Consider the following 13,290-nt stretch of genomic DNA (forward strand, 5'->3'; position numbering starts at 1 on the left):
ACACACACACACACACACACACAACCAACCAAGCAGTCTGTTCAGTTGCTAAATCCAGTGTCATCCATATACGTGTGTGTCTGTGTGTGTGTGTGTCTGTTGCTCTCGCCACAAGCCTGACAGGCACAGCAGGGCCACAAGCCCAGACACACCACCTGTCAGACCACAGCTCTCAAAACAACACACACACACACACACACACACACAAACTAGTTGGTACTCTTCCCTCTGGCCAAAAAGATTGAGCCCAATGCCCCAGTGCAGTGACGGGGACACTGTACTGTAGGAGACGTTACTGTGGTCATTATAGATACCATGGCACTTATCGCAAAGAGTAGGGGGGTCCCCGGTGTCCTGGCTAAATTCCCAACCTGGCTCATTCAATCTGGCCTCATAAACAACCCCCACTGTAATTGGTTCATTCACTCCCTCACTCTCCACCTGTGTGGTGAGCGTTCTGGCGCATAATGGCTGCCGGGTGGGTGCTACACATTGGTGATGGTTAGTGAGGTCCCCCCTCCCCTGTGAGGCGCTTTGAGTGTACAGTAGAGAAAAGCACTATATAAATGTAAGGTGTTGTTGTTTTGTTATATAGTATGCACATACTGTACACACATACATGCATCCACAAATACATCTTCCTTCTCTCTCTTTCTCTCTCTCTCTCTCTCTCTCTCTCACACACACACACACACACACACACACACATTCCATTTGTGATTTCTTGTTATAAAATGATCAGCTGCTACAATCTCAGGCATGCAGATTGTTAAATGCTGTGGAAACAAATTTAGATGCCTGCTTGCAGTGAGATATACAAGTTTAAAATGAGCAAAACTTCAGGAAGATACATCCAGTGCCATCACATCTGTCATTAGTCCCAGAATCAATGTAACAGATTAGGATAAATCAATCTGTCCATTCACATACACAGTTAAGTCGAGCTACAGTTATAGCTCAACTAAACCATTTACTGCAATTGGACTACTGTCCTTGCCCTAGAATACAAGTATGGGAGGGGAATTGATTTACTGACCGAAGTGTGTCCGACTCTGCTAGTATTAATATTGGGCTTTTTCCGGTTCAGCTATTACGTCACAGACCAAAACAATTCACAAACGATTTAGCTGCCGGCAAATTGGTCCATTTTGAGCGTGGTGTGTTAGTCTAACTTTGAGAGAATTAACTTATAAGACTTTGTTTACATGTATTTTAATATTATATTTGTAGTCATACTAACACAATAATTCGATGTTTGATCTGATGTAATGTCCTGTAAATGTACCAAATGAATCAAACTACTCTCATTTTGGCTAGTAACTTTTGTTTTTTAGGGTAAAACATCCAGATATTCAACACGAAGAGGAGAACATTTTTACATGTGCTTGAGGAGCAGGAGCTATGGCTATACTGTACCACATACCTGTGAAAAACAAGCCGGTGCACGCAGGTGGTTGTCCACCTGAGCAGAGTGACCAAAGACACAGCGTAGGCGCCGGGATCAGAGGATGGCGCTTCAAAGCCACTGGTGTGTGTGTTCTTCGTCTAGCGCGTGGCCTCTCGGCGAACTGCCCCCGAGCCTTCAACCATCAGGGTGGAGGATCCTGCTGCCAGGATGATGCGGTCATTTCCGGACAGTTGTGGACGGAGGTTGGGAGTGGCCTCGGCATGAGAGCAGAAAATCAGCTGCTACAGAATCTGTGCCCGGAATAATATTATAGTGGAGATGTTAGCAGCCTCTTTGAAAGTTTCCTTGCAAGTATGCATTTACAGATTTTGTGTTGCGCCCTGCAGTACAACCACCAAAAAATCCTTGATGTAAGGTTCTCAGTAGAACCTGTTTTGGATTGAGTTTGATTATTCAGGCCACTTAATAATACAAGTAAGAAGATATAAAGATGTCAGGGCTCAAAAGTGAAACCAGAAACAGGGCTTCCTTTGTTCAGAGAAGCCATGGGATATTTTTCAAAGAACCTTTTAAGAAATGAATGCTGCTGGCTTTCAGGTTTTAGTAGCTCAAAACAAAAAAACAATATACAGTATGTGTACCTGAAAAGAATGTAAATGCCTCCATGAGTACACTGGTTTTCAAGGTAAAAACAAATGACCTCAGAAAAACCATAAAGGATTACACAACATGGCTTGACCATCTTATATGGTATGACCAATAGTAGAGGGCTTCAGAAGAGATGCTCTGCAATCACACACACACACACACACACACACACACACACACACACACACACACACACACACCCCTGTGTAAAGGGGGAGTCTGCAATTAAGATAGACATTCCCAGAAGATCAGTTCTTCAGTGTTCTTCAGAAATATATATTTTATGCATCTAGTGACAGTACTCTTCCTTAAAACAGTTGATAAAATCCACAGTTTAGCCCACTTTTAAAAAACACTGTCAAATTGCCACAGGCAGTTGTCACGCGTTTGTGGAACAAACGATCGTTGGGGACGTTTACGAGACACTGGTGCGACACAAGAAGGAGGTTATTAAGGGAGGCGTCAGAAAATTCCCTCAAACGCAAACTCCTCGTTTGTCTCTCTCCACGTCTCTGTGGCGTCTGCGGGATCTCACTGCTCCTCCTTAATGAATGAATCAAACTGAGCCCTGCCGCTAGTCGTCTAACCACCCAACGCTCATGTTTCATTCATGCTCGCTAAGCTTTACCTCACGGTCAAACAACAGTCGACAGCAAAGCGGCTGTTCCCGAGATAATTCTTTACTTGAGGTTGTTCTTTTCTTTTTGGAGGTCCCAAGTTGGTGAGGGAATGTTCAGTGTCAGATACAGAGCTTAAACATCACCTCTGCTCAATACAATACATGAACATGGAGGTCATTGTGAGGGAAGCTTGGTGTCAAATATGGAGCTCTAACGTCAGCTCAGCTTCTGACAGCTCATAAACCTGGAGGCAACAGACATTTGATGGGATGACTTATTCAGGGCTGTCTTAAAGGTGGAGCTTGGTACCAGGCTGAGAAAGTCAACTCCATTGGTCTTTTTCACAGCTTCTCGTCGGTTGTCGGTATGGCAGGTTCCTGTAGAAAGCTGACAGACAGGAACTAACTCAGTATTTTAAGGGTGTACCAGTTTAACATTGCTCTTGCACCTTACAATGTTCAGTTACCTACCCTGACACACACACACACACACACACACACACACACACACACCTAACATAGTTACTGCAAGAGATGCATCACTGGCAGGGTCATTGATGGACACTAATGATGGGAATTACACTGGTCGGACCACACAAAATAAAAATCTACTGTGTGAGATTCACTATTGCCTAAATTAGGTAGGAGTTACTGTAGGTGTAGCTAGAGTTAGGGGAATACAGCCCCCCCCCCCCCCCCCCCCTATAATTTGAACTATGCACACACATGCACACACACACACACACACTGGCTGTGTGATAAGGGCTTTGTTCCAAAAGGGAAAAGCTGCTGTCTTATGAGATACCTAATACAGGAGTGTGGCAACAAGTGCCGTTTAAAACGGATCAAACTTTCTTTTTCCATCTGTAAGATTCCTTCAAAACTACCCCATAACAGGACCCTAAGAGTGCTGGACTGAACGTGTCTGTGCAATAAAATGAACTCATGCAAAGTGTGACCTTTTCTAACGTCTTTATCCATAGCTAGAGTTTGGGCACGGAGTTCATCAAGCTGGGCTAAATGTGATTTCACTGGAGTGGCCCCACACTCAGGAGCCCTCTCCAGGACCAAATGAAACGGAACGAGGCTTATCTCTGTTGACCTGAGCTGACCCCACTGGAGAGCTGACAGAGCTCCTCGACCTCCCCACACACAGCCCCCCTTTTGGAAGCTTCCGTAAGCATCCGCTGTAGCAACCCCCGCGTAAAAACACTTTTATTCGGGGAGAGCTTAAGCCATGCGCTGAGTAATTACCCGGGCCTAATTAGCTTTCCAGGGGCGAATCCACTAAATGCCTAATTGTCTATTGACATTGTGCGATGTACTGCAAAAAAGGAATGTGGAAAAAGAGAAGACAAACAACATCATTGTCGTTTCCTCGACAGATATCACCCGCCACAGCATATCCACAGCCCGAGAGAAAAGAGTGGAGAAGAGTGGAGAAGAGAGAGATGAGAGAGCGAGAGTCTGCGAGTAAGAGGGTCTTGCTGAGAGGATGAATGAGGGTGTCTACGCCATGGAGTCTTGGTGGAGTTAAAATCCAGTTGAGAGCTGCCTTTCCTCTCTCACACCACAGTGGAGCTGCAGGCACTCAGATCCTGATCTTGATCCTGATCCTGAGCTGATCCTGAGCTGGGCCTGGTTCCCCGAAAGCATCGTAACCCTAAGTAGGTCCCTCTCACGAACATTTTAAGATTTGCGGACTGTTTCCCAAAACCATTGTTGCTTAAGAAATTGCTATTTTGTTAATTAGTTTCTAATTATCTTTGTCTAAGTGTAGGCTATCTTTTATTAGGCCTATAAGGTAAGAGCAGAGTAAGCCTAGGCTAAGCCTAGGCTATGCTATTTAAGCCTACACATTTCCTTACTTTCTTACTCGACCTCTTCCTCATCTTCAAACGTCTTCTTCAGTGACACTCCAAAACACTATTGTATGGCAGCACACACAGTGGGACTCTTACAGGTAGCAAAGAACAGGCGTAGCCTACTGAACAGGTAAGCCTAATATGGTCATACATCTTACAAGAAACATAAAAAAAATATTACTATTATTTATGTCTCTGTGTGATATACATGCAGATGTCAGAATAGAAGTTTTTCTATTTTCATATTAAAGTGAATTAATGTGTAGATCCAAAGTTTAAACGGCAGCTGTGACGGTACAGTCACCTACCATCACCAAATTAGAGGATATTTCAGAATTATCTATCTATCTATCTATCTATCTATCTATCTATCTATCTAAAGTGCAAAATCATAATGTGGCATGGTCTAAATACACTTCCCAAAATAACTAAACAGTAATAAAATAAATAGATAAATACAGCAGATAAAGTCTCTAATAGATAAATAGATAAAGTCTCTAATTGGCTAATATCCAGTGGTTGGAAGTGATGCGGCAGCATGTCCCTGGGTAAGCTCTGCTGGTAACTCTCAACATGGTAGGGTGTACCATCAGCTGTTTTTAAGACACCAACTTGGCAACCCTCCAACCTCCCAGTAGAGCTCTGGAGATACAGATCATTCTCAGCCCTTAGCGATCTCCCTGACCTGAGGCTGTCCGCAGACCAATAACTGGACCTTTGAGTTGATTGTTCTGGGTAGAGGAGATGAAAGCATGAGCACAGGTGGAAGTGTGATCTGCATAGTGAAAGTGGGAAGGGGCTGACAGATAGGTACTGAGGTAAGATGTGTGCGTATATTCATGCATGTGTGTAGAATGATGCTGATGTTCTGATAGTGTGTTCTTATCTGTGTAGAGAAGCAGAACAGACACGACTACATGTGTGTATGTGTTTATGTGCATGTTTTATTGGACACATGAAATATGAATTTGTCTCACCCTGTGTTTTTGCTCATGTGTTGTGTGTCTCTTGTGAGGGACCTTGTGTGTGTGTGTATGTGCACCTGTGTGCATGCTTGTGTGTGTGTGTATGTTCTTGTTTGTTTGTATGCCTGTGTTTTTGCTCATGTGTTGTGTGTCTCTTGTGAGGGACCTTGTGTGTGTGTGTGTGTATGTGCACCTGTGTGCATGCTTGTGTGTGTGTGTATGTGCACCTGTGTGCATGCTTGTGTGTGTGTGTGTATGTGCACCTGTGTGCATGCTTGTGTGTGTGTGTGTATGTGCACCTGTGTGCATGCTTGTGTGTGTGTGTATGTTCTTGTTTGTTTGTATGCCTGTGTTTTTGCTCATGTGTTGTGTGTCTCTTGTGAGGGACCTTGTGTGTGTGTGTGTGTATGTGCACCTGTGTGCATGCTTGTGTGTGTGTGTATGTTCTTGTTTGTTTGTATGACTGTGTGTGTGTGTGTGTATGTGCACCTGTGTGCATGCTTGTGTGTGTGTGTATGTTCTTGTTTGTTTGTATGACTGTGTGTGTGTGTGTGTATGTGCACCTGTGTGCATGCTTGTGTGTGTGTGTATGTTCTTGTTTGTTTGTATGACTGTGTGTGTGTGTGTGTATGTGCACCTGTGTGCATGCTTGTGTGTGTGTGTATGTTCTTGTTTGTTTGTATGACTGTGTGTGTGTGTGTGTATGTGCACCTGTGTGCATGCTTGTGTGTGTGTGTATGTTCTTGTTTGTTTGTATGACTGTGTGTGTGTGTGTGTATGTGCACCTGTGTGCATGCTTGTGTGTGTGTGTATGTTCTTGTTTGTTTGTATGACTGTGTGTGTGTGTGTGTATGTGCACCTGTGTGCATGCTTGTGTGTGTGTGTATGTTCTTGTTTGTTTGTATGACTGTGTGTGTGTGTGTGTATGTGCACCTGTGTGCATGCTTGTGTGTGTGTGTATGTTCTTGTTTGTTTGTATGACTGTGTGTGTGTGTGTGTATGTGCACCTGTGTGCATGCTTGTGTGTGTGTGTGTTCTTGTTTGTTTGTATGCCTGTGTGTGTTTTTTTTTAAAAATGTCCTCCAGTCATCCTTTGCCCCATCATTCCTCTGAGAGTTGGTCCCTCTCTCTCTCCCTCTTTCTCTCTCTCTTCCCCTCTTTCTCTCTCACCAGTATATCCTCTTCTCCTCTTCTTCCTTGGAGGAGCACTTGAGTGACAGGTCGGGTTTCCTGTGGAGCTCTGGTTGCCCAGATACAGTGGGGTAGGAGAGGATTTGTGACAACAATATTATTTATTTATCCCTGTATTTATGAATGCTCATCAAAGCATATGCACACACACACACACACACACACACACACACACACACACACACACACACACACACACACACACACACACACACACACACACCCTCTCATCATATTCACATGGTACACTTAAAAGTACACACACACACACACACACAGAAATAGACATGGCACTACACACAAACATTATTTCAGGTCAAATATATTCAACAGCACTTTTTCCTTAAGTGGCTTTCAAAGAGGAACAAACCTGTGAAAACAAGCCCATGGCGACAATATGCCTATATAGGCAGCAGCTTATGCCTATATGTTAACTAGTATCTGGTCGATCAGAAACTTCCACTCGGGCTTATTTTCTGTGCATAAACCACGCTACACTACCCAAGGTTTTTTTCATTTTGACATTATGCATCTTGACTACTTCAGATTCTTCAGGGACATCAGATTCCTCACCTTTCTTCACTCATTTTATTTGAATGAGAATACTCAGCATATACGTCCACAGCACTCTGAAAAGAAGTACACTGTAGTTGCATCCTTCTGTACTCATCTGTTCGTAAAAGAGTTGACTCAGCAGAAGTATACACTGCAGGTGGATCCTTTAGGCGCGTTTCATACCGGGTGCTTGGCGTGAGCATGTCAGCTGCGTGGCGTGTCTGTTTTTATGTAGGCTCCCATGTTAACAGGTTAGAGCTGGCACACCGCCTGCGTGACACGCACGTCTCAGGCGCGGAAAACGTGTGCATGCTAGAAATAGGACCGACGCCTATTTTTCGCGTGACACGCAAGCGTGTTGGAAGCGTTTCCTTTCAGAACAGTGAAGAAAAAAAAAACGTTTTAATTGGCAGAGAGGTCGCCGCAGCACCACGTCAGACACGCTTCTGGTGTGTAAAGACATACAGTAGAAAATGCCATGCAGACGCATCATGTTCACTTCCACGCACTTCCAGTGTGAAACGGGCCTTACTCTTCTCATTCAGCGGCAGAATCCTGTTTACCTACCTGACACAAGACCAGGCTCTCAGTATCATTCACAGAAAAAAGGCAGGGATTTAATATATATATATATATATATATATATATATATATATATATATATATATATATATTGCTTTTTCTTATGCAATAGTGTCAAAATGATGCAAGTAAAACAAATGTTCAAAGCATTCCTGTCTGTGGCACAAACATTATGCTCACACCTACCCACCTGAAGGCACACACTACACACGCACACACAGGCACGCACACATACTGTAGACACACACATACACTCACACACAAACAGATGTACGCCCACACATACACAGACACACACAGAAACACAAACACATACATGCATGCACACACACGAGCATATGGATGCACACACGCATAAACACAGAGAAAGAGAGAACGAGACAGACATAAGCACGACGGCATATACACAGAGAAACTGCATACTCTTGCCTGTAAAATATATAATATCACCCACAATTACACTCTTTCCTTTCTTTCAGTATCTCCAGCTCTCTCTCTCTCTCTCTCTCTCTCTCTCTCTCTCTCTCTCTCTTCAGTTACTGAAGTAGAAGAAGTGGAGTTCTGCTCCCATGTTGGCAGCAGGTAGACTGTGTGGCAGCTGCACGTCAAAAGTGTTGCCATGGTAACTGGATTTGAGCGCTTGCCATCTCCTCTTTCTCTCTATCTTTCTCTGTCATTCTCCCCTCCATCTTTTTCTCTCTATCTGTCTCTCTATCTTTTTATCTGCCTTTCACTCTCTTTATTTCTCTAGTTTTCCCTCTATCATTCCTCACATTCTCTCTGTCTTTCCTTCTCTCTTACACCATCTCTCTCTCTCTCTCTCTCTCTCTCTCTCTCTCTCTCTTTATCATTCTCTCCATCTGTGGGTTGTGATTTGCACTGAGCTTGCAGTGGTCCACTGCCACTAATGCCTCATGCTCTTGACCTGATTGAGCTGAATGGCAGCTAGTTCTGTGATGCAGCCTGGACATAATGAGGTGCTCACACACCATCTCTGACACACACACACACACACACACACACACACACACACACACATACATACAGACCCACATATAGTCTCTCTTTCTCTCCCACACAAACACACACACACACACACACATTGACGTACATGCTCACACATACATCTAATTGAAGCGAGCACTACAGTACAGCTCCCAGATATGTGCTCACTGCCCCATACAAAGGTTAATGGTTTAGATGCACAGTGTCCAGTGAGTGACCACACTAATGGCATGGGCGTCTCGCTCACTGAGGACACCACTGTGTGTCAGAGATGTCAGAGAGGTTTTAGAAAACCTCTAACAACTGCGCTGTATAACAATGAACGAACACCGATGCTATAGCGCTGTGCCAAGGCAACGCTAATGCTAATCTTCATTGGAGAGCCATGACGTGCGGCGACTGACAGGGATTTGAATATTTTAATATCCGCCTCTGCTCTCCTTCCAGCGCCTGTCCCCAGGAACACATCTGCCAAGGGATCTCAGCTGCGGCAGTGGATGAAGTGACGGAGCTAACATGCTCCTGCTGAGATGGTGCATCACAACGCCAAACGCACTGACTGTGTCATTCTTTACAGCTGAACTAATTCAGTTCTTCCACCAGTGCTGACTGAACTCTGTAATTTTGGCTTTGTTTCTTTCCTGGGTGTCTCCTCTTTGTCTCTGCCATGTTTAATGCTTTTATTTGGCTCCAAAGGCAAAAGTGACTTCTGGAGGATTTGGAGAATAATACAAGCAGTTACTTGTTCTGTGCAAATGGCTGATATGAGTGAATGACACATTGCTACAAGTTCAAGGGACTGGGCAATATCACAATCTAGCCGTGGCATTACTCAGGGTAGGTGTTGGGACTGTACAATAGTGTTATTTATTTATTTATTTATTTACCTAAATATTACCTCAAAGGTGACTTGTAACAGTCTGAGTGGACAGTCTGTATACTTATTTTGCCTGTTCTCCTATGTGTCTTATTATGTTGCACTAATGTATGTCTTGATTCCAAGCAGCTGTAAGTGGTACTTGATGCCCAATATGAATTTCCTTCCAGGGGACAAACAAGTGTATCTGATATGATCTGATTTCATCTTCTTCTTAAAAAATTCTGTCTCTCTTGCACACACACACAACACACACACACACACACACACACACACACACACACACACATCCCTGTTGTCTGTGTTGTAGTCCACATGTGTTATTCCATACAAGATTTCATGAGGAATCATTATTGACCATGGCCTTGTTATGCCAGCCGTACACATCAGCAGCTCTACATGCCAGGTGTACAGTCCCTAACCTCTCTCTCGCTCTCTCTCTCTCTCTCTCTCACACACACACACACACACACACACACACACACACACACACACACACACACACACACACACACACACACACCCACACCCACACACACAGCACTGAGTGACTCATGCGGCGACAGCTAAACTTATTTCTGGGACCTTGTATAGTTCTGGCTGATTATTTTTTGTGGTGGAGGTGAAAGGGAACCTGGTCGTTAGCATTGCGGAGGGCCTGACATCAGTGGGCGAGGAGACAACGGTCACACTGCAGCCGCACTCTGTCTGCTCTGTGACGGCGCTAATGCGATTAGCCAAACGGGGAGACCGAAATAGTTCCATTTTAATAGGAGCAAGAGAGAGGCACAGAAAGAGAGAGGGAAAGGGAGGGAGGGAGGGAGGGAGAGAGAGAGAAAGATGAAGGGAGAGAGGGAGAGGGGGAATGACAAAGAGGAGGGGGAAGAGAGAGAGAGTGATGGGGATGGCTGAATGGGCTCTTTGTTTTTGTCTGTGCGAGCGCACTCTCTCTCACTCACACACACACACACACACACACACACACAGACACACAGACACACACACACACACACCACAAACACACTGCACACACTTTCTCATTTCCTCCCACACATTGTCAGCGTCGCATACTTTGGAAAACACATAAAAACGTCAAAATGTTGAAACATGCTTTTAGTCACTACCGTGCACACTCATACACACAACCATAGTCACACAAATAAGAATACACAAAAAAGATACACACTTTGGCACACCCTAAATATACACTCTCTTTGACTCTTTTTCTCTGTAACTCTTTGCCACTTATTTTTGCTTGTCTTTCTCCTATCCATTTGCTTCTCTCTCTCCTATCTCGTTGAAATCAGTGATTGAATTAACAGTAATATCTCACTTTTAGTCAATATATTTGAGTAAGGACAACACAGGAGAGATCTGCCAAATGTTTCAAGAAGAAACCCGTAGCAATGGAAACTAGACAGAAAGTGAAATCAAAAGGGGGAACTTGTTTCATTGTTTCTTCTGCCCTGACACACCCATTTTAATTGGCAGCTCACCTTTGACCTTTACATCACTACCTCATCTGATGAGCAGCATATCAATCAGTCACTGTAGCCTATCATGAAACACAACCCAATGCTAACATCTAATCATGTCTCAAGCAATTCATGTAACCATGTGTTCGTTTGAGGAGTAAAGAGACAGCAACAGCTGTTGCAGTAGCAGTAGGTGAGATGGATGAAGAAGCAGTGGTAGTAATAGTACTAATAGTAGTAGGAGTAGTAAAGGTATCAGCAATAGTCTGTCTGTCTGTCTGTCTGTCTGTCTGTCTCTCCTTTGCTCTCTTGTTCGCTCTCTCTTTCTGTCTCCTATCTCTCTCTCTCTCTCTCTTTCTCTCTGTCTGAGGAAGTAGTGGTAGTAATATTAGTAGTAGGAGTAAAGGTAGCAGCAATAGTTATAGATATTACACACAGATCACAGGCTCAATTCTTTCAACTGCAGAGCAAAAATCACCACAGGCAAATATAACGGCTTGTTCAAATCACCATTCATTTAATGCAGCTCCCAAATGGAAGTCTACAAAATGATTTGAATGCGAGGCGCTCACCTGCACGGGGCCCAGCTGACATTTTTCAGCCATGAGTCAGCTGTACCCAGTGGGAGAGAGGGACAGCTCACAACAAATGTGTGCATGTGTGTGTGTGTGTGTGTGTGTGTGTGAGTGTGTGTGCACGTGTGCACGTGTGTGTGTGTGTGTGGAAGGAGCGTTTCTCGGCTTGTTTCAGCATTTCTCCTCATTAAGCTAATCACCCGAATTAGAGCCACAATTACAATCATGCCACGTCCCCCATTCATGAATTTATGGCTCTATTGGTTCATTTGGGCGGGCGGGATAATCTGGTTGGCGTGCTACGGAGGCTCGTTTGTTTGCGGCGCAGTGGCTACCGCTGCTTATCCCGCGGCCCCCATCCTCCCTGTGGAGGGGAGCACACTAATAGCATCAGTGTGTGTGTGTCTGTCATTCGGTTTGGTCATGCAGATGTTGTGCCCATTAAGAATGGATAGGCAGGGTAGATGCATTTGTCTCTTTCCTTTCTTTCTTTCTTTCTTTCTTTCTTTCTTTCTCTTTCTCTCTCTCGCTCTCTATCTATATGATAGCTTCAGCGAAAGTTCTACTATCATGCTTGTATCCAAGCCGTTCCTTTACTAATTAAATTGTCAACTGATTCTATTCTGTCTACTGAGTCTTTCTGGTAGAACTAACTTTCTCTCTCTCTCCTCTGTCTGTGTGTGTTAATGTGTGTATGTGTGTGTGTGTGTGTACTGTACATGCGGAGAGGTGCATTGAATGTTAACAGCACTCCAGTACAGAGCGAGATGCATCAAAGCTGATGATGCTCTGAGGGTCTGCGTCTACCCAGCACACGATGCATTAGCAGGCACATTTCAAACGAAGTAGAAGAGACACAGGGAGAGATCTGCAGGAAGGAAACAAACCCACAGAGAAAGCACTGATTGGATGAAACCCTCCACAAGAGAGCCTAGAAAAGAAACGAGGCGAAACTTTTTGCTCTAAACTTTTTTCGCATCGCTGCCAGCTAAACAAAATGGAGCACCCAGAACAAGGATCGTACACACCCTCTGATTAAGATAATCAGGGTGATGGTTAACAGTTAGGGCCCAGAACAAGTAGCATACACACCCTCTGATTAAGATAATCAGGGTGATGGTTAACAGTTAGGGCCCAGAACAAGGATCGTACACACCCTCTGATTAAGATAATCAGGGTGATGGTTAACAGTTAGGGCCCAGAACAAGGATCGTACACACCCTCTGATTAAGATAATCAGGGTGATGGTTAACAGTTAGGGCCCAGAACAAGGTGCATACACAGTCAAAGTCAAAGTCAAAGTCAGCTTTATTGTCAATTTCTTCACATGTTCCAGACATACAAAGAGATCGAAATTACGTTTCTCTCTATCCCACGGTGAAGACAAGACATATTTTACCAATTTAAGTCCACAGACAAACATAACATTCAAGTAAACAAAAAAGTAAGTAAATAAGAGGGCACATATAATAATGAAAAAAAAATAAGAGCAGCAAAATTTGGTTTAAATTGTGCATAGACAGTC

Source organism: Alosa sapidissima, chromosome 6, assembly GCF_018492685.1.
Source record: "Alosa sapidissima isolate fAloSap1 chromosome 6, fAloSap1.pri, whole genome shotgun sequence".
Lineage (NCBI taxonomy): Eukaryota > Metazoa > Chordata > Actinopteri > Clupeiformes > Clupeidae > Alosa > Alosa sapidissima.